At 41.8% G+C, this 23315-nt stretch overlaps 1 protein-coding gene across 3 annotated transcripts in view; it reads right to left on the bottom strand.

The window, feature by feature from the left end:
* Nucleotides 1–23278, bottom strand: part of RB1CC1 (RB1 inducible coiled-coil 1) — a 93276-nt gene extending 69998 nt beyond the window's left edge. For all 3 annotated transcript variants that reach the window (XM_045455331.1, XM_045455333.1, XM_045455334.1), the window contains exon 1: nucleotides 22861–23278. The gene's annotated coding sequence lies outside the window, so the exon portion shown is untranslated. The remainder of the gene's footprint in view (nucleotides 1–22860) is intronic.
* Nucleotides 23279–23315: the final 37 nt, after the last annotated feature.

Here is a 23315-nt window from a genome sequence, read left to right as displayed (position 1 = left end):
AACAAACACTTATTGAGTTTATGTATTCTGTGAACAAAACAGACAAGATCTTTCCCCTGGTGGTGATCACAATGTTGAAGGAGAAAAAGAAATTAAACGCAAAGAAAGCAAACATAAGTTGCAATAAATGCAACGAAAGAGGAGCGTGGGTACCAAGAAGGACCTACTTTGGATGTGGATAATCAAAGTAGAGCCCTATGTAGGTTACATTTAAACGGGGTCATGGGGATGAGATGAAGACTGTCCTGCGAAGGGGGAGTGAAACAGTACAAGAAGACACAACATTTGTGAGCCTAAATATAAAATCTTTGTCATCATCACTACAGTATTCGAAGTTTTTACTTTTGTTTCCTTTTCAATATTGTTTACCTGTTTTGTTTTGGTATAACTTCACACTTAGTGAAAAGTTACAGAAATAGTACAAGAAACTCCCTTGTACCCTTTACCCAGTGTTATCAACTCGGCACATTGTGCTCCATTTGCTTTGTCATTTGGGCCACTTAATGCTCCATGCCTTGCCCCCTCCCTCCCTCCCCCACCTCTCTCTCTATATACACGTATATTTATACAAATAAACACATACACATAAATACGTACGCACAAGACGTATTTTTCTGAACTATCTAAGAGTAACCTGCAGACAGAGTGGCTCATTCTTCATAAATATTTCAGGATGCATACATCCTAACAGCAAGAATTTTCTCATACATGACCAGGGTTCATTCATCAAATCATGAAATTTAACATAGATGCCATATTCTTATCTAATCCACAGTCCGTACTCAAATTACTGCCCCAATGATACCAGTCTTCCCCCTCAATCTAGGATCCAATTCGGGAAAATATACTGTATTTAATCGTTAAATCTATTTAATCTCCTTCAATCTGGAATACTTCATCGCTCTTTTTCTTTTCATGATCTAGGAATAATACCGCCCATAGTTCATCAGAGGCTGTAGAAATTACTGTAAAGATGTCCTAGTGCCACTCTCCTGTTCCATCGTCCTTACAGTAAATAAGGGAAACTCTGACAAATGCAGCAGCTACTACGTGCCTTTGAAGGAACACCAATCTCTTCACCTGGTGCTCACCCCGAGTAACAGCTCAACCTAAAAAGCACAATTGTGAACAATGCTTACAAAAACAGCTACACAAAGCGTATGTGAGAATCAGTCTATGTGCATAATTCACGAATAACGTAAGATGATTTCAAAGATTTCAAGGAGAGTTTTGATTGCTGTGGCCCCAGACCTAGGCTATGCTTTTGCTCCACTGTACAGGCAGACTGGATAACACTACTTGTCTCTTGTCATTTAGCTCATTGCTAACAGTCCTAAGGGATGGCAATGACAATCATCTGAGAAGCACCTCCTGACCTACCTGATAGAACACCCAATGTCTTCCTCCATTACCTATTATTTAAAGCCCTTGAACTGGCGACTTTGACGAGAGGCCTCCTTCTGAGGCTTCACTCTCTAAATCCTCATTTATTGCCAACTACCACCCAGGATGTAGGCTAGAAAGCATAAGAGAAAAACCTAGTAGTAAAATGAATCATAACTGCTCCATGGTCTTACCACCCCAGTGTTCTTGGAATCGATGTCAGCCTACTGGTAATCCTACAATTTGTATGGAACCACAAAAGACCCCAAATAGCCAAAGCAATCCTGAAAAAAAGAACAAAACTGGAGGTATCACAATCCCAGATTTCAAGATACGCTACAAAGCTATAGTAATCTAAACAGTATGGTCCTGGCACAAAAAGAGACACACAGATCAACAGAACCGAACAGAGAGCTCAGAAATAAACCCACAATTATATGACCAATTAATCTTCAACAAAGGAGGCAAGAATATGCAGTGGGAAAGACAGTCTCTTCAACAAGCGGTGTTGGGGAAACTGGACAGCTACATGCAAAACAATGAGACCCGGACCGCCTTCTTCACACCATACACAGAAATCAACTCAAACTGGATTAAGACCTAAACGTGAGACCTGAAACCTTAAAAATCCTAGAAGAGAGCACAGGCACCCATTTGTCTGACATCAACTATAGCAACTTATTTCTAGGTATGTCTCCTGAGGCAAGGGAAACAAAAGCAAAAATAAACTATTGGGACGACATCAAAATAAACAGTGTCTGCACGGCAACAGAAATAGTCAAGAAAACTAAGACAAGCTACTGAACAGGGGAAGATATTTGTGAATGACATGTGTGACAAGTGGTAAATATCCAAAATACATAAAGAACTTCTATAACTCAACACCAAAAAAACCCAAATGATCCAATTAAAAAAAAGAAAAAAAAAAAAAGACATGAACAGGTATTTCTCCAGACCTACAAGATGGCCAACAGATACATGAAAAGATGCTCCACATCACTCATCATCAGGGAAACACAAATCAAAACCGCAATGAGATATTACCTCATACCTGTCAGAATGGCTAAAATCAACAACACAAGAAACAACAAGTGCTGGCGAGGATGTGGAGAAAAAGGAATCCTCCTGCACAGTTGGTGGGAATGCAAACTAGCACAGCCACTGTGGAAAACAGCATGGAGGCTCCTCAAAAAAGTAAAAATAGAACTACCATATGATCCAGTAATTCCTCTACTGGGTATTTACCCAAAGAATATAAAAACACTAATTGGAAAAGATATGTGCACCCCTATGTTTACTGCAGCATTATTTACAATAGCCAAGTTATGAAAGCAGCCTGAGTGCCCACTCATAGATGAATGGATAAAGATGATGTATACACACACACACACACACACACAGTCACAAAAAAGAGTGAAATCCTGCCATTTGCAACAACACAGATAGATCTAGGCAACAGCACAGATAGCTCTAGAGGGTATCTTTACCATATGATCTCGCTCATATATAGAATGTAAGAAACAAAACAAGTGAACAAGGAAAAAAATAAACAAACAAAAAAACAGACTTTTTATGAGAAGAAACTGATGGTTACCAGAGGGGAAGAGGGCGGAGGGATGGGTGAAATAAACAGGTAAAGGATTAAGAGTTCCCTTATGATGAGCACTGAGTAATGTGTAGAATTGTTGAATTACTACATGATACACCTGCAACTAATAAAACACTCTGTGTCAAGTAAACTAAAATTGAAATTAAAAAGAAAACAAAACCAGGGGCGCCTGGGTGGCGCAGTCGGTTAAGCGTCCGACTTCAGCCAGGTCACGATCTCGCGGTCCGTGAGTTCGAGCCCCGCGTCGGGCTCTGGGCTGACGGCTCAGAGCCTGGAGCCTGTTTCCGATTCTGTGTCTCCCTCTCTCTCTGCCCCTCCCCCGTTCATGCTCTGTCTCTCTCTGTCCCCCAAAAAATAAATAAACGTTGAAAAAAAAAAAAATTAAAAAAAAAAAAAAAAAGGAAAACAAAACCAGAAACATAAAATAAAAAAGGGAACAGCAAAACAAAACAACCCAGGCTAATAGCTTCCATGACCACAAAATCTTCTTTATTCACTTCGTATGTCCTAAGTACACGGCACATAAAATAATCATCACTAACACTTACTGAGTGGTTCGTTATATGCCAGCCATTATGCTCAGTAGTTTTATATGCAACGTTTGCCTTATTTTTCGTAACAGAAGATATCCGTATTATTACTGTTTTCTTTTGAAGGTGAGGAACAGATTCAGAGATTACTCGACTTGCCTAAAGGTAGAAACTTAATAAATATGAGATCCAAGAGTCTGAACCCACCTCAGTTTACAACATTAATTCAATAAAAATTTCACCTGAGAATATAGTATACCCGAGGCATTTTCTTCGCTTCAGATGGTAAAGAGCAAACAATACAACAAAATTGCCTACTCTCATGAAGCCTACATCCTACTGGGCAACATGAAAATTTTATATCTACACAAACTCCATCTACTTTCAAAAAGAATAGCTACAAAAATGCAATTATTTATATTTAAAAACAATTCCAAAACATATACTTGCACTCTATGTTTTATTCTTTCATGATACGGATATTGTTGACTTAGCAATAACTACCACTGATTGATAACATGAACTGAAGACCTATACCAGCTACATATCCTCACAATTTCTACTGTGAGAAGGGTTGGTGTTATCCCCATCAACTCAATAACAAAACTGTGGATTCTAAACAAAGTTCACTTATCTCTCAAAGTCACATAACAAAAACAACCAGAGTTCAAATCGATGGCCGGATCAAAAAGGAAAGGAGAACATGAACGTGCTGCTAAAACATCTAGGAAGCACATCCTATTTTTAAAATAGCACTTGCTATTTTATTGTTCCTTTACAAATCCCAATACTCACCCCCCCTCACACACTCAACAATTCTATCACTTTCTACAACCAGTTTTAAGTCTTCATTTTCCTAAGGGTGCCTGGGTGGCTCAGGAGGTTATGCGTCCGACTTCGGCTCAGGTCATGATCTCAGTCAGTGGGTTTGAGCCCCATGTCGGGCTCTGTGCGGACAGCTCAGAGCCAGGAGCCTGCTTCGGATTCTGTGTCTCCCTCTCTCTCTGCCTTTCCCCTGCTCACGTTCTTTCTCTCTCTCTCAAAAATAAATAAACATTAAAAAAAAGTCTTCATTTTCCTAAATATAATAGAAAAAAATTCTAAAATTAAGTAAGGGGGGTGGGATGGCAGAACACTTCAAAATTTAACACAGTAACGTTTTCAAATACAAAGTCACCATCCAAGAACTGGTGTGCACCCAGGTTATGGGAGAACAAGATTCCCTTGGGTACACAGATAACACGGTTCCCTGCACACAGACTGGAAATTCTTCCATACTGTGAGGCATCTTTGCACGGTGGGATTCTCCGAAAACTTCACAGATAAAGGGATGTACACAGAAGAACTTGCCCATGGTAACCAAGAAGAACACGGGCGAGGGAAAATGCTGCCAGTGGCCTCCTTTGCTCTGCAGCCCACACAGGCTGTGGGGGCACCGTTCCAAGGGACAGGTGGAGTTGCAAAGACCCGCCTCCACTCCCAGAGCTGTGTCGCTACTCAGGGTACACACTGGGGGCCACCGCCACGTCAGGGACTCTGCCGCTTCCGCTGGCGGCAAGGAGTGAAACCAGCCCTGGAATGGGAGCCCCAGGTCACCTGGCCTCCTGCCGCACCTTCAGGAAGAAGGGCACCCCAGGATCTGGGAGCCTCTGGACACAGAGTAAAACTTACTGATTGGCCTCTTCCCCCAGCCTGCCAGGCCCCTATCCCTCAGGTGGCCCCCGTGTGTCCAGAAAAAAAAAGCTTCAACCGATGGCAACTGAACACAAAGCGCGCCCAGCACCCTGGATGGCCCATTCTGGACACACGGGACAGGGCAAGGCAGTTTTTTCTTTCGTGATGTAAACACCTACTTAACAGCCTTGATCTCGCCTCTTAACCAGCAAGGCCTAAATACTTATCTGGTCCTTTATAGAAAAAGTTTGGCGGCTTCTGCTCTAAGCCTTGAGCAACTGCGGCCAGCTCAGTGAGAGCTTGCACACCCCGGCTTATCACCAGGCCCCAAACAGCCAAGAGCTGAAGCCTCGCGGCAGACGCGCTGGGCGCAACGGTAACACCGCGTGGAAATGACAGCAGCAAGAGCGAACAGGAAGCCCTCCAGGAGACAGGCCCAATTTCCTGGCTTTCTTTCTAACAGATGACAGGACTCTGGGCAGGTCACAGTAATCATTCATTTTCTGACTTTGGGGAAGCGTGAAGTCCAAAAAAAGGATGAATCTTTCCATTACCTGCTTCACCATTTGAGTATCAAAGGACGTGATCTTTCTCCTCAAAATGGCGCGTGGGACAGTGTTACAACAAGTGCCTAAGGGTTAATGGCTTTGTTTATTTTTTAAAGGAGTTCCTATTAATTAGTAAGAAAATCGCAAAAATCCACAATAAATAGTGCAAGAGAAAGTTATTACAGTTAACCAGTGAGGAAAATACATGAAACCTCTTCAGTAATCAAAGAAATACAAATCTCAAAAAGAGATCTTCACCCACCAAACAAGCAAGAGTTCCAGCCTAAGATCCCTAGATTTTTAATCTAAGGGAAGAAATACAATACAAAAAGAAAGGACTTTAGAAACGTTCGACCCAAAAATGTCTCTTCGCACAAAACACACACTGCACCGCCCCCTGAAATAGAGGCAGTGACAACCCAAGGGCACTAAGTACCCACACTGTCTTGTGTAGTAAAGAATCAATCTTGTCCAAAGAGAGGTCTGGCCTTGAACCTTGGCTGCCAGGAGGGGAACTGTAGGTCTCTGGAATGTCCTGCTTGATAGGAGTGTCTTTGTCCGGGGGTTTTAGAACAGTCTAACGACGGGATTTATGACAGGGGTGGTAGGACACACCTACCTGGAGACTGGAGATTTTTCCAGTCTCCAGAAAAAATGGAGACCAAAGGACATTAGCTGGACCTCCAGGAAGAGCCAGAGAGTGAAGTCAGCCGCCTTGTAAAGGTGATAGGGCCCCAATAAAAACTCTGGACACCAAAGGCCCACGTAAGCTTTCGGGGTGAGCATTACTCTAGGTAGTGTCACCCCCTCTGGCTAAGAGAAAGGAATGCTGTCCCCGACTATGGGGGAGGGCAACCAGAGCTCTGCTCTCTTCCACACGCTGCTCTATGTACATCTTCCCTTGCCTGCTTTTCATTTTAATTTGTATCCTTTCACTACATGAAACCATAAATAGTATAGCATTTTCCCCAAAGTCTGTGATCCACTCTAGGGAATTCTCGAGCCAGAAGGTGGTTGTGGGGACCCCGAATTTGTAGTCAGCTGACCTGAAGTGAGGGCGGGCCTGGACACCACCCAACAGGTGGCCAGTATCCAAAGTGAGAGCAGTCTTGTGGAGGTGGACCTTCTAACTCTAGAGTCGACTAGAATCATCGTACGCCCATGTTGTGGTTTCTAAAAGGAACCTTTGGCAAAGTGACTGATTCCAAAAGTCTAAAGTAGAAAATGTACTAACACCTAAGCCTAGAACACGGACATGTGCCATACAGCAAAGAAGCTATCAAACACTAATAAGAAAGACCATGTCAAAAGGGCAAAGAAATCAGCCTGAAGGGGCTTCCATGACTAAGATGGGGCAGTTTGCGCATCAAAAGAATAAACACTTAGCATAAAGCCCATAAATGTTTACGTTCACAATGATACAAAAAAGGAAGGACAAATCCTCAGTGACTTACAGTAGCAACTCATTCTGAAACTAAAAACGGAAAGGATTTAAGCATTTATCCTCTCTTTCCTACATAAATTATACCTCAGGGTAACCAATGATAAAGAAACACCTTTTTATAGAAAAGCTATTACTACAGACAGAGTATGGAAAATAACAATTTGACAATGAAATAATGGATCTAGACATCAAGAGATGCTAAAATAAGTAGAAGAAATCTGGCAGACAAACTAAGCCGACAAACACGAACACACCCATCACTTGTCACACCGCTAGACTTGTGTCTCTAGGTGTTTCAACCGGAAGTATACCTAGAAAATATTCTCACCCACCTCCCCCGAAAAACACAAACCCAAATTTATTAGACTCTACCTCTACCTACGGTTACCAATTTACAGGTAACATGGGGTACAGAGAGAAAAGAAAAATACTGTAAGAAAAACAATCAGCTAAATTAGGAGAAATAAACGTTCTATAGAACAATGAGCTAGATTAACAAATGGCTGCAAAAAGAGAGGAAGAATTCTACTTACTAAAAAGAGATGTAAAAGGCATAATAATCAAACGTAACGTGTGGATGTGTTTGGATTCTGAATCAAACTATTATAAAAAAAACATTTTTGAAGTGTAGAAATCTAAAGATGGATTAGGTATAGATCACACTGAAGAATTCCCATTCCTTTGCAGGATGATAATGGCATTTCAGTTATGAAATAACGAATTCTGAAAACTTAATACGTAAAATAGTATTTGAGATGTTTTAAAACAGTCTAGCAAAAACAAAGTCAGGAAGCGGGAGAGAGAGGGAAAAGTCAGTTGGGCAGAAGGACAGATAAGATCAGCAAAATGCCGGTAACTATTAAAGCAAATGAAATGGGACAGTTCAGAAATTCCCTATAATATTCTCTCTATGTAGAACAAACAGATGGTTACCAGAGGGGAAGAGGTGGGGGGATGGGTGAAATAGGTGACGGGGATGAGGGAGTGCACCTGTGACGACGAGACCCGGTGACGGATGGACGTGTAGGATCACTAGATTGCACACTAAGACTGTACCGTAGCCAACTGGAATTAAGATAAAAACTTAACAAATATATATTCTCGCTACTTTTGTATATGTTTGCAGATTTCCATAAGACAGTACAAAAAATACCACAAGCATTTCGACAATCATATTCAACGTTCACATTATAGGTGGGAATCTACCATAATTACGATCTTGCTGGAAAAGCAATTGGTGTTCATGGAGTAGGTAGGTAAGTTTTATAAACACACATTTCTCTTCACCTAGTAATTGTATCGTAAAAATCATCTTACAGAAATAGTCTGAAGTACAGTTGGAGTATATACAAAACACTTCATTACTTGTGAATACTTTTAAAAATACTTGCCTACTCAACCATTCACATGGTAAAACAGGATATACAGTAATATTTAACAAGGTTACGATGTTGAACGAATACAGTACACGCAACAGAATTACAATGCGCAAAAAGAATAAAGGAAAAATGATGACAGAGAAAATACACCAAGACAGTAAAAATAAGTACCTCTGTATTGGAATTAGCAAAAATCTAGTTAAACAATTAGCTGCTGCCAGAATACCTCACCTTCCCGGTTATCATGTGACCTAAAGTGAGGGAAAAATAATGGACTTTTATGTAGGAAGAGTTTAACGCACCTGATTTAAATTCTTATTCTGTCATTTACAAGCTGAGCGAGTTAAGTAACGTACACGCCCTAAGATTCAGTTTTCTCATCTCAAAAGGACAGAAAACATTTTCCTTGCTGGGCTATTGTGGGCATATCTGTTCTTCAAAATTAACTAAGAGAAGGGGAAATGGCGGGGAGAGGGGAGGGCCTGTATGGCCCATAACTGAGACAAGACTGGCCATGAGATAACTACAGACACAAAATGATGGACGCAAAATGATGTTTACGTGTGGCTCAATACTCTACTGCCTTTTTGTGTTAATTTCGGTAACAAGTAAATATAAATATACAAGAATAAAATTTACAGAGCAGTTCAGATGTTCCTCATCCCTACAAAAGAAAAATGATACAGCTAAAAGTGTGGCTCAATAATCTGTTTTTTCTGTATTTTGGTTGGATGGCTTCATTTTTGCTTTTTTGAGCAATGCTAGGACTTATTCACTAAAGCAAGCACATCCTATAAAAGGCTGCTGTAAAGAAGCTTGTCTGCTCTGAAACCTAACCCCTACCAGTGCCTAACAAAGGGCTACGTGCATGTGAGAAAGTCTGTGTCCTACACTTCCCACCATCCATGCTGGACAAAAATTTAACTTCCCCCCACATCTATTGGTCATATTTTCTCATGTTGATAGTGAGTTGTTGAAACACTTTCTAAAAGCAGCTTTTCACTGTGGTAAAACAGAGCTGAGAAATTTTCTTTCCCATAATTTCTCAAAGAGACTTGTCAACTTGTTAAATAAGTCTGGACCCAGCATATCAAATCTCAGCAGATCATATTTGCAGCTAGTGCGTGAACATGAGGATATGCAAATCGTGTATACATGTATGGATTTTGTGAACAATAATTTCAGTCAATGAAAATCACAACTTCCTATAAGTAAGCATGTATATACAGAAATATAAAAATCAAACTTCTGTTTTATACCAACATCTAATCAATATACAATATAAAGGATATGCAGAGCTTTCTTACTCTCAGCCTTAATTCTTCAGCAAAAATCACCACAGACATGAAAAATAAAATTTTCTTTGGAGTTAACAGTTTCCCTGGACCTAACATTGCAATGAGAAAAAATCTGACCTTGATGATACCCAAGGTGCCCACCTATGCAAGAGTCTGTAAGATACAGTTTATGTACAGGGTTGAAACTATCTATTTAGAAACAGACAAAATTGAATCTCTCTTTTTTTTTTATGTTTATTTTGAGAGAGAGAGCACGTGTCCATGCGAGTGCAGGGGAGGAGCAAAGGGGGGCGGGGGGGGGGGGGGGGGGGAGGAGAGAGAATCCCAAGCAGGCTCTGCACTGTCAGCACAGAGCCTGACACAGAACTCGATCCCACAAACCACAGACCGTGACCTGAGCTGAAACCAAGAGTCAGACGCTTAACCGACTGAGCCACCCAGGGGCCCCCTGTCACCACACAGCTGGATTTCCATCTGCTAATGTGTAAAATGGGAATGCTAACAATACCTGTCTCGTAAAGCTTTGTGGAAAACAAGTAAAATTATCTATGCAATGAGCTTAATATTTAGCACAATGCCAAGTGCACATTACATACTCCAAAGTGTTACCTAGGAACAGGAAGTCACTCTTGAAACACAACAGAGAGTACTCAAGGGCATCTATCGAGTGAATAAGCTCTCGTGAGGAAAAGTACCCTTAGCATACCACTTGCAGCAAGTACCCAACAAAACAGAGATCAAACAGTTAACTGAGAAAGACCTCAACCAACTAGCTTTTGGTCGTTTCCTTAGAGCCAAGGTATCCCAAGGCTCTTTAATTAAAAACCAAACACAATATAATAATAATCAACCCTACCTTAAACAGAACTTCCTCTACTGAAGTGTCGCTCCTACTGACCTCTTTGGGTTCACAAGATAATTAAGATGCCATCTGTGTGACGAGTGACGAGACTGCTTGGTCTGTGTACTTCCTTCTTCCCCTTATTCCCATCCAGTGCTTCCTCCTACGTGCCCGAGCTCCGACAATAACCTAACTGAGCTCCTTCTACCGGTAGATTTCATCTCAAATCCATCCTGGAGGACACAACCAACTAAATAATCTTAGGTCTTAGTTTAATGTCACTTTACTTCTCCCCAACTAAAAATGCTTCATAACATCTACTCAACTGTCTACACTCCTTGGAGTAAACAACCCAAGACTGCCTTTCTGTGCCTCATGACATGAAGCTCCACACCACGGAAACCCATCTCCTGATGAGAGATGAATAAGCCTTGGTCCTTCATGTCATCTCACTGCATCCATTTTGTAACCATGAAGTCACAAACATCCTGTGTCACAAATTCTTCACCAATCTACTGGCTGCCAACAATCTTCCTGAGGCACTTAAAACCCACACTTGAAATTTTTTTTAACGTTTATTTATTTTTGAGAGGCAGGGAGAGAGAGAGAAAGTGCGAGGAGGGGAGGGGCGACGGGGGTGGGGCAGGGGGTGGGACACAGAATCCAAAGCAGGCTCCAGGCTCTGAGCTGTCAGCACAGAGCCCGATATGGGGCTCGAACTCACAAACCACGAGATCATGACCTGAGCCGAAGTCGCACACTCAACCGACTGAGCCATCCAGGCGCCCCAGACCCACACTTGAAATTTTAACTAATCAAATAATAGTGTTGTATCCAGAACATAAATAAACATCTTGCTCTACATTTTTCCTGTGTCAAATGTCTTACATTCCCAAAACCGTATTGTAAATGGCTAGAGAAAAGTTGGCCATGCCTTAAATTGCTCTTCAAGATAACACACTCAGGGGCACCTGGGTGGCTCAATCGGTTAAGCGGCCGACTTCGGCTCGGGTCATGATCTCGCGGTCTGTGAGTTCGAGCCCCGCGTCGGGCTCTGTGCTGACAGCTCGGAGCCTGGAGCCTGTTTCACATTCTGTGTCTCCCTCTCTCTCTGCCCCTCCCCCACTCGTGCTCTGTGGCTCTCGAAAATAAATAAATGTTTAAAAATAAAAAATTTTTAAAAAACCACACACTCACTACCTAAACTACTAGACACTGGACGGTCAATAAATGAGGCCAAGGCTCTGGAGAAGGACTAGAGCAAGAACCAAAACCGTGAAACCAGAAATACAAAATGGCTCAAAGAGAATCCACTGGAGTATTTTATTTATTAGAGTGTCTAATGTACATACTCTTATTTTCTTGCAATCAAAATAAGATATCCAAAGCTGAATTTGCTCCTTGGTACGTAATTGTTAACACATGCAGCAAAAAGGGGCATTAGTAATCAAGCACATCTTTGGTCATCTTGAAAATGAAGAGAATTCATCCTAAAACAATACTGGAACAGAAGTGAAAAAGATCTGGGTTTTATACTAGATTCACATTTTTCCTTCTGTGACCTTAAGAACCTTCACCAGATCTGTTTCCTCACCTAAAAACTGAAAAGGGTATACTGGCTAATTCCTCCATGTTTTTATAAAATGCCAGATAGTCAAATGTACATTAAACTCGTTTCTAACTTACTTAGTGAGCCAGTCTCTAAAGATTAAAAAAAAAGAAGCATCAGCTCTCCTTTCAAGGAGCTGAGTTACATAAAGTGAACGTGACAGTGCAATGCAATATGTAACACTACAGAGAGGCAGGCAAAAGTTCTAGAAAAGAATGAGATAGGCGAGAGTCCACATAAAGGTGATGCCATTCCAAAAAATACCCAAAAAAGGGTATGTGAAATTGACCTATGATTTAGCCTCCTTGACCACATCTACTAAAATGTTAAAGAGGATAAGCTTAGCAACTCACTAACTTCCTTGAAGAAATCAATCGTTAAGAACAGCTAACGCTGGGGCGGCCTGGACGGCTCAGTCGTAACTGACTCTTGATTTCGGCTCAGGTCATGATCTCATGGGTTCATGAGCTCAAGCCCTGCCTCAGGCTCTGTGCTGACAGAGAGGAGCCTGCTTGGGATTCTCTCTCTCCCTCTCTCTCTCTCTCTCTCTCTGCCCCTCCCTTGCTCATTCTCTAAACAAAAAACAAACATTTAAAATAAAAAAGAGCTAACCCTTTTATCAACTTACAAAGTTGGGATTGCTCATAAGCACATTTTCCCTTAACTCATATAAAATCTACCAAATTTCTAAGTGGATTACATCTAAACGATCCAGAACTAAACTCTTACAAGCAATGGTAAAGTGCCAGTATATAAGTCAACTGTCGCTGAAACAGTTAGAATTTTACTTTAGGAGCGGGCACCTGAGGGGCTCAGTTGGTTAAGCATCTGACTCCTGACTCAGGTTCCGGTCGCGATGTCACGATTTGTGGGTTCGAGCCCCATGTCAGGCTCTGCGCTGACAGTGAGGAGCCTGCTTGGGATTCTCTCTCTCCCTCTCTTTGCCCCTCCCCTGTGTGCGCTCACATGCACGTCGTGCTCTCTCTCTCAAAATAAACTTTAAAAAAAGGAAATTAACTTTATGTGACATAAAATTTAAGCCCAGTACATAACACAGTACTACTTTTCACCAAATAGTCAAGATTTTCTAAAATTTGGCACAATGCTCGTTTTCTGTATAAACTTAATTTTTATAAAATGAAGTCATACTTTGTATGACAAAAGCTAACCCAAAGCAATTTTAAACTAAAAGCAACAGGTTAGTAACTCAGTAATTGACACAAGATTTTCTTAAAGTTATTATGTGGTCTTTTCCCTAAACAACGTCTTTAGTTTCTGTCCATTGAGAAAATAACTACTAAGTGCCTACTATACATACTTACATACATACACATATATGTATTGGGGGGGCGGGGGGAGAGAGAGACCCTGAAGGAAAGAGCATTTATCAAAACATGTCAAACATACTCTAACAGTAATTAAAACCAGGAGCCTGGCCCATTAATAGATAACATATGGAACAGAACAGATTCAAATGCATCTTCATACACACACAGAGATAAACATTATAATTTCAAATTGGGGGAAAGGAAACATTGTGTAAGCAACAGTACTATGACAAACGGCTATCCGCACATACTGAAAAATAAAGTCTATCTGAAATGCCACCAGTTTTTACCCTTCAGGTTACTTCTAATGACTAAAATGAAGAGTGTTGACTCTTGTTATCGTATAACAAGCACACTGGCAGTTTTGACAAGAATGAAAATGGGTGCAACTTATAAGATTTAATCTGGCAATACGAAAATATAAATTATGTATTAAGATGTACAAACCAGCAACTCTACCGCTGGAAAGATATTGAAAGCAAAAAGACAAGTGTACAAAGGTATATATCCAATGAAATCTTTATTTTTAACAATGAAAATTCAGAAAACTATCAATCATGATTGATCAAATAAATTAGGGTGCAGCTATATTATGTGACATCATTTAGATATTTAAAAACGTTAGCTCTATACATATTGATTACTGATGTATTTATTATCCAGTAAGAAAAGTTAGTTACAGTACATATCATGGGATTCAGTAGGCAGATTTTATTTTTATCGTATTAACTAATGCTGACAGAGTGCGTGTATACACAAACATTGAAAAAGTGTGGCCTATAGCATCTTTTTTTCTAGATATGTCTCCTGAAGCAAAGAAAACCAAACCAAAAATAAACTATTGGGGCTATAGCAAAATAAAAAGCTTCTGCACGGTGAAGGTAACAACCAACAGAACTAAAAGGCAACCTACGGAATAGAAGATATTTGCAAATGACATATCTGATAAAGGGTTAATATCCAAAATACATAAAGAACTATAAAATTCAACACCAATTCAGCACCAATTCAACAAAAAGTGGGCAGAAGACATGAACAGACATTGGAGAACAGACATTTCTCCAAAGACATATAGATGGCCAAGAGACTCGTGAAAAGATACTCATCACCACTTACCATCAGGGAAATGCAAATCAAGACTACAATGAGATACTACCTCCCACCTGTCAGAATGGCTAAACTCAAGAACAACAAATGTGGACAAGCATGTGGGGAAAAAGGAGCACTCTTGCACTGTCGGTAGGGATGCAAACTGGTGTGGCCACAATGGAAAACAGCATAGCGGTTCCTCAAAAAGTTAAAAATAGGACTATCCTATGATTGAGCAATTGCACTACTGGGTATTTATCCCCAAAATATAAAAACACAAGGGACACAAGCATCCCTATGTTTACAGCAGCATTATTTACAATAGGCAAATTATGGAAACAGCATAAGTAAATGTCCAATGATGAATGGATAAAGACGATGTGGTACACACACACACACACACACACACACACACACACACACACACACGAATATTATTCAGCCATGAAAAAGAATGAAATCCTGCCATTGCAATGACATGGATGGAGCTAGAGAGTACAATGCTGAGAAGATAAGTCAGAGAAAGACAAATACTGTATGATTTCACTCATATGTGGAATTTAAGAAACAAAACAAATGAGCAAAGGGGAAAAAAGAAGCAAACCAAGAAATAGACTCAACTTTAGAGAATAAACTGATGGTTACCAGAGGGGAGAGAGTTGGGGGGGGGCCCAAATGGGGTTTAGGGGTGCACTTGCGGTAATGAACACTGGATGATACATGAAGTGTTGAATCACTACAGTGGACCCCTAGAACTAATAACACTGTATACTAACTGAAATTAAAATAAAAACTTAAAAAAACAAACTCTGGAACAACTTAACATCGATCTTTTTACAATGGCTATTTCTGGATGCGGGCCTTTCACTTTCTTTGGTGTCCTTAAAAATCACATTTATAACCAGGCGTAAAAATACTTCCATTTTGAAAAAGAAAAAAAGACAACATTTTATGCACCACAAAGAAATAAAAAACTTGAGTATGCTGCACTAGAAGAGCTGGTCCAACTGAAAGAGCAAGTCAATGACCCCCATCTGCTGTCCCCATTCTAGCCCCCAATTTGCCATCCCAGCGTAGATATGCCTCTCCACTCCACAATCTTCCCTACGTGGTCATTCATATTTAGTTCTCCAACTGCTATCTTTATGTCCATGTAAGAGGGAGAACAGAACTGTGAAAAGAACATGAGATTTGGAACCAGAAAAGCTATTTTTAAAATTTTTTTAACGTTTTTACTATTTATTTTTGAGAGAGATAGAGAGACAGAGTACAAGTGGGACAGGAGCAGAGAGACAGAGGGAGACAGAGAATCCAAAGCAGGCTCCAGGCTCTGAGCTGACAGCACAGAGCCCGATGCGGGGCTTGAACCCACAAACCGCGAGATCATGAACCTGAGCCGAAGTCGGACACTTAACCGACTGAGCCACCCAGGTGGCCCTCAGAAGCCTATTTTTAAGTCTTATTCCCTCGATCGACTGTGTGTGACCCTGACTAACCTCATCAAACAAACTGGGTTTTTTAGAGTTTCTAGTGTTAAGTAAGCTCTACCCCCAATATGAGGCTCGAACTCATAACGCGAAGATCAAGAGTTACATGCTGCACCAACTGGGCCAGCCAGGCACCCCCAAACTTAAATTAGTTTGATTACAAAAAAACTCCCTATCTCACAGGGTTGTTGTGAAAATGTAAAGAATCTACACATAAACGGAACAGTTATGCAAACTGGAGTGCAATACAAACATCATCAGTTACCGTTTAACCCAGATCTCTGCCTCGGGGCACAGGACTAACCCTCAGCTGATGCTAAATATCAGCCGTTAGCAATCATACATATTGTTTGCTGCAAACCTGACATACCCACATTTCAATTCAGTGCTTTTCCTTTACAACTATTTACTCCCTAACTTCTTTTGTCAAAAAAACCCTTATCTTTCCCCTGCTGCTCAGAACTTCAGTTATTTCTATCTAAACCCTATCCGTTTTTCCTTCAGAATCCGACCCTTCATTTTCCAAGGACACACCCCTTATTTTAGAGCCTAGAAACTCTTCCCACTGCCTTCCCACCCCAAGCCTCCCTGAGCACTCCCACCAGTCACAACCACTGCCATCAGGTTGCATGCCTCCTGTACCTTCAAGTACCTTCCCTAGAACCTCACAGCTGCCTACAGCAGGTCACAGATCAATGGCATACCTCGCTCTGTAGCTTGTTTCTTTGCAGCTCTCTCTCCTGGGACCACAGTACACTACCCCCAGTCTGGTTTCACTGAATTTCATTATCTGTCTGCCCCTTTAAGGTGTGAATTTGCCACCTCTGGCTTAAAGCTAGATTAATATTAAACTGTCAGACTTTGAAGCCAGATTTACCTCTATGTGAATCCCATCTCTCTCAATGAGGCTCAGATAATCCATATGATCAGTTTACCATCCGTGGGCTGAAATGATACCTTCTACAGAGTGTATCTCAGACTCCATTACAGTGCAAAAACGGTGGCGATTAGAACTCCAGTATTCACAGACGTCATAATTAAGCCCTAGTTTACCTTTCTAGAAATATCTCTAACTACTCCTAGACAAGAAACTTCTATTCTCTCACTTTATATAACCCTGCCAGATAAAACTCCCCCAATTTCTGCTCATCTGAATTTTACTCATCCAAGTATGGTCCCAAAACACGGTTCTATTAGCACTTCTGGGACGTATTCCCTAATCACAGGTGGTCCACGAGAACTCTTTTCCCTCTGAATTTACAGACCTACGTAAGGTAGTAGAATTATACTGGAGAAAAAAAAAATCTCATATCACAAAAGGACATTTGTTCTTCCTGGATCCTTCTGGGATACAGTCAGCTATAAATGAGAGGACTTAAAGGGGTGATATATTTTTCTGTTTTTTTGCTTTGAGATATAGTTCTTTTTCTTAAAAAATGCTTCCATTCAATTCACTCCCAGATACACAGGAGTTACAACTAGACTTTCAAGTCCAGAAGAAAAAAAAAAAAAAAGCATCTCCAATACCCGTGAAAGCCACCACCTATCCAATTTATCGATTGGAGATTAACTTACAATTTCCTCTTTTGAGAGAGTACCGATAATGATTAGGTCAGTCATTACAGTTTACTGTCAACTTTTCAAAATTTAGGATTAGCTTCCTTACGGGAAAAACAAAGGGGGGAAAAAAACCTCAATTTCTGACATCCCAAACTGAACACATTCAATCATTATTCACACTGCATTTGTTGAACACTCAACATAAGCCAAGACTGTGCCAGGTGCTGGGATTACAAGTACCCACAAACTGCTTTCAGGTCTGGTCGAATTCACAAAATTTGGATGAACTATACACACTGGCCCAAAAGTTTCATAGAGAAAGAACAAGAATCGGAAATAATTCTGTCGGATTTGTAATTCTGCAGGTTGCAATTTGACCTCAAGGAGGGACCACTAGGCGCTGCATCAGTGAAAATAACGTTCACCACAAACGGAATGTCTGGGTTACCCAGGGACTGAAAGCTGGACTTCAAACCCTCCAAATCAGATTATTTCCATCTGATCCTACCCTTTCTCTGCCAAGAGGAAAAGAAAAAGAGAAAAAGAAGAGTAGGTCAGCCATTTTCCTCACATTCCCCCCAAAAGAACCTTTTCCATGAAAGTTCAAGGCCTCCTAAACGAATGCCTTATCTACAAGTAAATACGCAACTTCAAATTCAGACAGCTCCAACAGAATGAAGACAACAGGACTACTTTTAATAGTCTGGCATATTCCTTCAGATTTTTCTCCTGTGTGTTGAGAAAAAAATGTATGTGTGTAAACACGGACAGTTTTGTTTCATAAGAATGAGATAACACCACGCGTAATGCTATACAACTTATTTGAGCTGAATAATATATGTGGGAATCTTTCCCTCAACACACATAAATGTATTCAACATGTTGCTCTCCTGCCACTCATAAAAAATTATGTAAAATGCATGATTTACTGATAATCTGAATTTGAAAACCTTATTAGTCTTAAAAAAGTCCCTAGAGAAAGTATCATTAGTTTTGTCATTTTGAATTAGTCTTATTCACAAAAAGTAAATTCATTTTGTATTATTGTGTTTGAACATGTTTTCTTATACATACTATGTCATTTGACAGCTTCTGCTTAACAGGAATTCAAAAAAACTGCTAAAATGAATTTAAGTCAAGTTTACTAGAAAATAGCCGTCTTGCCTCCAAGTCATACCAAGAACGGAAGCCACATCCGTTGCTTCTGCATTAGTGTCACCAGCTGAGCTATGACATCCAGGGCTGCGCCTGGTGTAATTTTTGAGGGATGGCAGTACCAAGTGGGGACCCTCCCTGTACATGTGAATTCAGGTTTTCTAAACTCTTAATATTCGCAGAATTGTGTCTATAGCAAAAGTGTTATGATTCTATGCTTCGTTTTAGAATACTTAGTTTGAAAATGCAATCAAAATTACATACAGTAAATACTGAATTAGCTTTGTTCTAGGAAGCCTATGTAAAAACACAGCAATCTCAAGAAAAGGATGTGCACATCTGGAATTTGCAAAATAGCACCTAAAAAAACAATAGATATATTAGCAGTACGGTACTGATTCGAGTAACATTTCAACAGATAGTCTGGATAGTTACTGATCAATTATTACGTGTAGAGTATGAAGGAAAAAATGATGTGTTTAGTCCCGAACCAGTAACAACAACAACAACAAAATGGAAATGAGTCATAATTATTTTCATCCTTTAACACGATTACAAGCTAATAAAATACGAGAACTCAAAAGAGGGCAAAGTCATGGGGGGTGATTGGGAGGGTGGGGTGTCCTCCATAATCCTCAGGGTACTCACCAAACAGCTGTGGAAGAAGAAACTGACCAATGAAAGAAAGGGTGCATGAAAGTACTCAAGTACTCTACTTGGAAAAAGTAATTTAAAAGGACCTCATCTTTATTGAGGGACGGAAAGAAATGCTATCCTCTCGGGAGACAGACAACAGAGGTCCACTTACAGGCAAATTAGGTTTATTAGGGCCACAATAATAAGCAAACCAGAAACGTGATAATTAAAATTCACATACTTTTATCAACAACAGTAAGTACATCTTTAATGCAGCACCCTACAATCTGTTTCTCTAGCATTATATCTATTCCAGCATCTTAAAGCAGGCTGCATTTGCAATGTATCTTCTTTAACATTTCTCAAAGTTCACCATTTCCTATAATCTTATACACAAAGCTTACATATAAAGTTCTTCTAATTCACTGTTCATGTTACAGGAGCTAAAACTGTGTTGCAGGGGTTTAACATTTCCTGAAAACATACGTGAATTTAGGTACAAGTTGCCTTCTAGCCTTGCTGAGTTTACTGGAACAAACCTCCGTGCCTTTGCACATGCAAGATTACGGCACTCTGCAGCTTCCTTACTGTTACCCAAAAAACCTGAGTATCTACAGAGCCCTCTCTACCATCATTCTCCCAGTCATGAGTCACCCTCCCCTCATTCCTATCAGTCCACCCTCAGTAACCTTTTCACTTTTTCTTTGTATGCCAAATATCTCACTCACAGCCTTTGCATTTACTATTCCTTCTGCCAAGAATGCCCTTGCCTCAGATCAGAGAGTCACACAGCTGGCTCCCTATTTCTCCTGGGTCTTTATTTCAAAGCTAACAATCAGTGAGGACTTCCTTGGCCACTTGATCCAAAGTTTCAACCCCTCAATCCTGACACTCCTCTCCTCCTGTTTGTTTTCCCTCCCAGCATGCGTCTCTTACTCCCTATTTTTCTTGAATGAGTACAAGGATTTGGTTTGGTTTGTTCACTGCCAAATCCCCAGTACTTTTACACCAGTGTGCCTGGCACACAGTAGGTACATGATCAGACCCAAGCCAAAATTTGTTGAGGTGGATAGGACATCTTTTTAAAGAAAAGGGAAGTGACTTATCCATGTCAGATCATGATTCTAAAAATATCGCTACGCTCCATAAAAACCCAAATCTCCTTCAGTACTTTTCTTTCAAATTTCCAATAATGCTACAATATTGCCATCAGTTTTATACATGACTCCAATTTTCTATTATGAGGCAAGAACAATTTCTTACACATTCCTATATTCCTTGTAATTACGGGTCCAATGGTCTACCTGTAGGAAGTAAATAACTGCATGAATGAATGTGTGTAGAAAGGCACTGCTAGATTTTCACTTCAGTTTCTTGAGCCACTATTATCTGTACTACAAAAGAAAAGGCTTAATTGGGGTTAGAGAATAGTATTATCCAAATAAGAACATTTTACTAGATATCCCTTTTAAAAAAACACTTATAAGTTACACACATCTGCAAAGGACAGCATATAGGAGGTGCTCAAACATTTGCTGAAGGCATGAAAATTTAAAGACAGTCTCAAAATCAGAAGCCAAAGAAAAGCTCCTCTTAATCTTACATGATAAAAACTTAGGTTCAGAAGTGTGGCTTTTCAAAAACAAAGGTCTTGTGTCCTCTGCCCTTTAGGACCTTATGAATCTGACTTGCTAAAAGTCAATGTGTCATGCATTCTGAATTTGTGTTAGCAAGGGCCAGAAAAATTTTCTGAGACAAGAGTACTGCCTCACTGCCTTCCCTGTCATCCAACACCATCAGAACTAGGCCAATTATTAATCCTAAATTTGACTATCATGAAACATTCAAAATAGACTAAAGAAAATTATGCGCCAAAAGTGGTCTGAGTCCATATCTAATGTCCATCAACAGACATTTATCACATAAACACAACATAAAGCATCTCTTTCATAAAACTCTAGATTTTAAACACAATGTAAACACTAAAATTAAAAAAAAAAAAAAAGACAGGAATGTTATTGAGAAAATGTGTTCATTAAGGCCACACTCTGCTACAACACTAAATACAGAAAAAGCAAAAACATCTTCCCACCCCTAACAATTGTCTGTTTACAAAGCAAAACTCCCCCCAAATAAAATCCTCAAGGTACTTTTGCTTCCCATAGTAATATCATCTCGGAATGGTAAAGACCCAATTCGTATCAAATATCGAAATATAATTCTGTGACTCTTCATTAAGCGGATATGTCGATGTAAATTAAGAATCGTCTCCTCGTAAGTTGCTTACCTTCTGACCCATCGGACAGATCAACAAGCAGCATCAGCACCCAAAAACCTAGAAACTATACAAAATCATAGGCACATTTTCATAGGGCCCAAATCATCGCTCTACGTACAGTGAACTCGAGGCAAACATTGTTATCTAGCTTAATGACTTGTAGTAACAAGACTCTATCAACAGTGAGCACATTAGTCTTCCTTGACATCCAGGCACACAGCACTTCGTGGTATGACCCCACTTTAAAGAGTTCCTGATGGAAAAGACTAGATTACGAAACCATAAACAATAAACATAGTACATCCACCAGGCGGTGGAAGAAACTATTCATTCCCCCCCAGAAGCTGCCATTTCTCCTGTTGTTCTCCAGCTTCGACTAAGGAAGTTGTGAAATCCGCAAACACACCCCATCCCAAATCTATCAGTGGGGCGGGCGGAGGCTGAGTCATTCCTAAGAGTAACTTTATACCGATCTCGCACTCCGGGGTCGGGACAAAGGTATCTCTGCGTTCCTCCCGCTGTGTGCTGCGTTCGGCCTCGGCCCAATTCCTCTCCCCGGGTTCTCAAGTCACAGACAGCCTTAGGACTAAGTCCAGCCGTGACCACAAGCGAGGATGCTTCCCGGTGGGGTCGGCGTCCCTCGCCCTCCGCCACTCCCGAAAACTCGGCCCGCGGCCGGCCGGGGACGCGTTCACAGGGAGGGACCCCGGCGGCCCCGGCCGAGGAAGCCGCACGCAGGCCCGCACCGGGCGAGTCGGCCCCACACCTCCCGCAGCCCAGCGGGGCTTCGACTCAGACCGCGTGTCTCCACCGGGGCTGTTGCGCCGGGGAGGCAGCCGCAGGGCAACACCTGCCGCGGCCGGATGCGCCGGGCCCGCGGGCGCACACACCTGCGCGCGGGCGGCGCTCGACCCGGCGGGGACCCCGGCGTCCCCGGCCCACTGTGTCCGGGCTCGCCGCGCGGCCGCGGTGCCAGATGGGGGAAGGGGACCCGGGCGGCGACAGCACTTACCTGGCAGCACCTCCTCCTCCACCGGCGGCAGCAGCAGAGCCGGCAGCCCCTGGCACCATCTTCCGCCGCCGCCTCGTCCGCGGCGGCGGCTACCAACCGCCCATCGGGCACCGCCAACCGACACAACCGCCGGCGTCCCAGGTGCCGGTCGCGGCCCCGAGCTCCGGGCGGGAGGGAGGGGTCGGGGCGGAGAGGGGACGCTGTCAGGCCCCTCGGCTCTGGGTCAGGGGCCGGGGGGCAGGGGGCCGCGGCCGGTCAGAGCCGAGGGGCCGGGGCGATACGGAGACCCCCCCAAGGCAGCGCCGAGGGCTCTGCAGGGCCGCGGACACCGCCGCGGTTGGGTTTGTTATTGTCGACTCCGTCCCTTCCTCCGCGGAGCACGCCGGGAAACGGCGGGCGGGGGGTGGGGCGCGCCGGGCGGCCGGGGCGGCGCAGAGAGGCGCGCGCAGGTCCGG

Source organism: Leopardus geoffroyi, chromosome C3 (genome assembly GCF_018350155.1).
Source record: "Leopardus geoffroyi isolate Oge1 chromosome C3, O.geoffroyi_Oge1_pat1.0, whole genome shotgun sequence".
NCBI lineage: Eukaryota > Metazoa > Chordata > Mammalia > Carnivora > Felidae > Leopardus > Leopardus geoffroyi.
Note: the sequence above shows the minus strand (reverse complement) of the source record. Positions and strands in the feature narration are given on the sequence as shown.